We start from the raw sequence: 6,000 nt of genomic DNA, 5'->3' as shown, positions 1-6,000 counted from the left end.
GTCATCCATCTTAATCTAGAATTAAATATATATTCTTATTGTTTCCTGGTTTCGATTCATCGATCAAAATGTTGCGTTTATGTCATTCCAGTCATCCGATTTACATCTGGTTTTGTTCCTCTCCGATATTTTCTAGCGTTATCCTTCACCTATGCAACAGTGGCACTCGCACTAGGCGCATTAGAGAGACTTTTTTTTCTAAATAAGGAAGGTTCAAGCCAATAACAAATTTACAACGGCCCGAAGTCGTTTGCATATCCAAGTCTAGGGAAATAACGACGTTAGCATTTTGCATTTTATGAACATCATCATACATACAGAGCCTGGTATTCACAAATAGTTACCCATCTCGAATTGATAAAACACTTAGAATATCAAATGCAAACCTCTGTTTCAATGCATTTGTGTCGAATATGAATAAACTTCCAAGTATTACATCTAGCACCTCTATCACGATACAGTCATGCAACCCATACACACATTCGCTACAATTTGCCGGGGATGGGGGTTAACTGGATTTTTAAACGATTTTGGGGAAAATGCACATTCTGTAAAATCGGAAAGGCTATCTATATTTGATATGAGTAGTACGGTTTAAGCGTATGTTGACGAATCTCCACGGTTAGCATACCCAACCAGATCTTCAGACCGATATAGATAACAGATCTTGGAAAGCATCGCAAGAATCTTACTACATCATTATCAAATTACCAAGAGTGAGAGCATTGATAAACAATATAAAATGACATAATATATATTTAAAACGTACACTTTCAATTCCCCTTTTAATAAAACAGACAAATTGCCATTCTAAATACATTCTTCGCTAGCTGAAGACCTGGGCAGCTTCCAAAATTCGTTAGTAAGGTAAATTGTGCATATAGAGATAACCCTTTCGGGCATTAATATGCAATCTCATGAAACTGTTGCAATTCATGTTTTCGTCTGTTATCACTTTATACATTTGGATTTCTCTGTCTATGCCACACATATTAACACTGATACAAAAATAAATCTCGTGGACGTATACGTAAAAACATGTGTAAATGAAAGCTCTGCCGAGAAAATAAAGTAGCCTTTTTGCTTATAAGGATTATGCATCTCTAGGCGTTCCGTTGTAAATAAGTAATAATCCATTCTTTGATAATGCTTGGACTCAATGTCTTTTAACTTTGATTTTTTATAAAAAAAAGTGCTTTTACGTTTTATAAAGTTGGCTGCGTCCAATTCGTAATCGAGTATTCCTTACCTTACACATTACTGAACTTTGTAAACACCGTAATTTGAAATGAAATCTGTATGTCTGAGTTTGTGCCTATTAACGTGAAATTAACTATGAATATTTTCGGAATTTTGTGTAAAATTACGTGAAAATGCATCAGTATATTTATTGACAACTGAATGCACTGAATTCTCATTTTTTTTAAAAGAAACTTTAACTCATATAATGTTAGTTGATCATAAAAAATTATTGGAGACGAACATCTACGATATGAAAAGTTATTACACTGACGTTATGGGCACAATATCGTCATCGGGTGCTACCAGATAAAAATGTCTGAGGATATATATATATATATATATATATATATATATATATATATATATATATATATATATGCTTTCGGACGTAAATTAATCAAATATTCATGTTATTTTCCTGTTATTGTGAAATCAATCATGTGCAGACAAAATACAACAATTAAAATAAATAAACCAAACACCATGAATTGAAACATTAATTGAAGCATAACAACTGCTGCAAAAATATCTGAACCTGAAATGAATTGATATGTTGTGAAACAAACCAACCAAATTAAATATCATACATTAATTTTCTCAGCAAAGCTTTCATTTACACATGTTTTACCTGTATGTCCACGAGATTTATTTTGGATCAGTGTTTATATGAGCGTCGTAAACAGAGAAATCAAAATTATGCAATTCTGCCAGCATTGTACGATGGTTGTTTTCAAGGCGTCTGAAACGCGCTTTGTCATATGAAGGTTAATTCAAAAGTAAAAACTTCTATTTTTATAATATAAGTTTTAGAACTACAAAGAGGGTTATAGTACCATAAAAACCAGCGACGTTTTGTGCTTCCTTATTTATTTTTCTACAGAGTTCATCACTTTTGTCAGTGGTATTCTGCCAGAAATTCAAGGATACATCTCTGCTACTGACACATGCCCATTTGCTTTCTTACCACCATCAATATATAGGGCAATGAAAATAAGCTTTCAGGCTATAAATGCATGAATTCAGTCACCATAACAATGCAGTTGGGTGGAATAAAGTGTGAGACATATGTTTTGGAACGCCCTTCAAAGATATTAAGAAAATAAATGGTAAAAACGGTTACATTTAAAAGCAAAGTACAGTAATTGGAACTAAGATATAACGCATGGAATTTGAATGAATAGGATATTGAATTAGATTTAAAGAACATTTTGAATTTTGCAATTGGGACGTTAACACGTGTTACCTTGTAGAGTTTAATTAAAATATTACTTGAACTGATTCAAACGGATAGCTATCATGTTGCAGATGGTCACTCGTTCCAATAAGGTGTAAGTTTCCAGAATCAGTAACCAACGTTATTTTCTTTTTATAAACTAACTAAAAATCTGATAGAAAATAATTTAATATTATATGGGAATTCATTTTAAGATATATACGAAAATGATGTGACTAATTCCATTATGATAAGCTGCTGCTAATTAACATAATTCAGATATCTATCTAAAAATTCACTCAAAGAAAATAGAACTACTGTAACATGATGCCCATCAAGTGTGTTTGTCTGGTAACTCGTAAATTTCGGTTGTTGAAGTTATCCAGTCTTCTTTCTCGTTCCTCGTCGGAGAAATGTTACCTCCCTTGGTATGAAATGATGAGAACGTTTGCTTCTTTTATTACTAAATTAATTTATAAATAACAAAGGCGCTCTACTTTTGTGTCATACCGAGTCAATACGTTCACCAGATTCTTCCCGCGGCAGCAGATAAATGTACGTAATTAGCTAATTCACAAGAAGAAAGGATAGAACGATTTTGAAAAACACATGTCATAATAGCATTTATTTTTAATGTTACAGGATAGAGGGGAGAGTGGGAAATGTCAAAACACAGATACCTTTCTGCACTTTATAAAGAACACTCAAATGAGATACATATTTATCGACCCAAATATGATAACAATACTTTATACAATAATCTGATAATATATTTGTAGAAATTTAGAATAGCCTCAGTTGTGAGCGACAGAGAGAACCTATTTAACGAGAGTAAGAAAGAACAGTTCTCAATATCCATGTCTACTTGCTAAGTAGGTGCAAAATGAATGCCGATGCTCACAATGTATAAACATTTTGACCCCTCCCTTTACTTAAACCAATGAACCAATTTTAATGAAATTTTCAGTGTTTATAAAAAATTGATCAAGGGATATAATAAGTCTATTACTTTTATTTAAATCTTAGTAGAAATCTATTATTTTGTTCAAACAACAGATACATTTACTAAAGTTATGGTTTTCTGTAGTAAGAAAAATGAATTAATTTATTTTTGCTTTCTTTATGAAAATTCAAAAAAAGTGTTTAATTTTTACAGGAACATCACGAAGGAAGCTCCTAAGTCCGTATTAATGAATTCGATATATCTCGAAGAAAAACGTTTTCTTGAACTACCGATATTACCATTGAATTAAGCATTGTTTAATATTTTCACACAAAAAATTATAATAGCAAAAATATTTCTACTTTAAATTACAGATTTCGCATAATTTCACATGCAAGATTTTAATAATTTCCTTGCTCGTATAAATGTGAAACTTTCGGCATAACATGATTTTTATATAATTTTAAACAATAATTATAAAAAAATTATTTAAAAACAGGAACATAAAAAAATAATTAAATTAAAAAGATGATAAAAATGATAAAACGTTCAGGATAGGAATGTACGGATGCACGTCTGAAATAAAGAATACTGACATCCCTACCTCCTTTTAATATAATGACCGCATTTTGAAACAGCGTTTCGATAGGCTGGAATGTTAGGTTTTCGTATAATCGTGTTTACAAAACTTTATTAGTTCCAATTTTGCGAACGGCAGAATTACTCCCTTTTTGGGGGGCTAATTAAGCTATTTTATATAAAAACAAGTTATTTTTTAAAAATTAAATTCAATATCTTAGGACTTTACTGATTACCTTTGAAATAAACCCAGAACCCTAATATTTATCTTTTAAGGGATTTTTACAATGAATTTATTTAACTTCAAAATTCGGCTAAATTGATTAGCTTGCCGTGAAAACATTTTTATAACTTTTTTCACGTGTACAATTATTTTTCCTTTTGGAAATAAACTTTAGTTTCTAATCTTTCAAATACAACGAAAAAGTAGTCGGAAGCCTACAAAAAATTATGATAAATCGGCTTTCAAAACTATGTCCCCCTATCTTTATTCGCTCGTTTTTTGCCCGTGCCTACTACTTGCAGTTTGGCATTGAAGAATCAAACAGAACATGTTCCTCTATCACAGGAATATACGAAAACAAGTTTATTAAACATGCGAAAGGAAAACTGAGATAGCAACTTATATAGAAATTCCGTCCCTGTTGAAGCCTATTGTCCTCTTGCATTGTTTCTCGTCCTTTTCATCAAATATTTATAATTCTTCGTTTTTAGTTTGGATAAATAATATAAGGAGCAATAAATTTAAATGTAATTTAACCATTGATAAAATTATCTTTAACAAAAATATGACCCGTTTTTTTTCGATTGATATATTCTTCAAATCTTCCGAGAAAATGTTAATTAAAGTGTTTTACTGTGATTTCCTGTATAGATCGTATTTCAGATCAAATCATAACACTACATGCAAATAGATAACAAAATAATGTTCCAAAATATTTTGAAATACTATTATATTTACCTATCTAATAAAACGTGTGAGATTTATAAATAACATCACCTGTAATTATTTTACAAAATGCTTTAAGAAATAAAAATGGAACGATCGCAAAATAGCATCCTTACATGCAACCTTACTTTTGGAAGAAAAGTAGTTCTTACACTTTTGAATAGAAGGCATCGTTAGTTCGATCACCCTACTCGTCGAACCACATAAAACTTTATTAATGTAGCTATAGATCCAGAACCAGTCCAAGATTGGTTAAGTCGCCCGGGGGACAAACTGAAAATATGGTTGCACAAAATCAAAGGTAACATTGAATCGACTTCCGGTCCACAATACTATAGGTGTGTGAAAATGTGGTTTCACAAAATCAAAGCTAACGTCGAATCTACTTCCGGTCCACAATACTATAGGTGTTCTCCGCTATTTCAGGGACTGGTGGCCAATAACTATCTTGGCTACTGCGAACTATCGTGCGAAGTCTGCATTTCTCCAGTATACTGCATGTTCTTTGACAGAATACAATTCAACCCATTCTGTATGAATGCCGCCTATAATCAAGTCAAATAAAGTTAGTTAGAGACGACCATTTTCAAGAATGACAGGAAATTAATATATGAAATTATAAACCATTTTGCTTTTGTGCAGTTTTACGTTTCTTGTTAACCACTTTTCCAACACAATATTTTGATTTTGAGTTTAGGTTTTTCCTTTTTCCATTATTTTTCATATCATCATATTTATATTATCCTCATAAAATATCATTACGAAATACATAACATTTTCTGTAAATAGAATCTGTTATAAAAATATAGAATATTGCTATTTTTGTGTTTGTCCGTTTATCTTTTCTTCGGAAACTACTGGATTGATATAACTAAAATTGTGTACTGACGTTCGCTTTGATAATGTAAAGCGAAAAATATTATTGGACATGTTCTGTTTACAGTTAGAGATTAAATGGATTAATGAGCATTACTCACTACAATACCACATTTACTGTAGAATTTTTCCCGGAAAATAACGGGCTATTCTGACTAAAGTTTGTACGAATTGTTGTTATGTTAATGTAAAGCGAAC

Source organism: Euprymna scolopes, chromosome 8 (genome assembly GCF_053919585.1).
Source record: "Euprymna scolopes isolate OS-2025 chromosome 8, ASM5391958v1, whole genome shotgun sequence".
In the NCBI taxonomy this organism is placed as follows: Eukaryota; Metazoa; Mollusca; class Cephalopoda; order Sepiida; family Sepiolidae; genus Euprymna; species Euprymna scolopes.
This window is presented reverse-complemented; position numbering follows the sequence as displayed.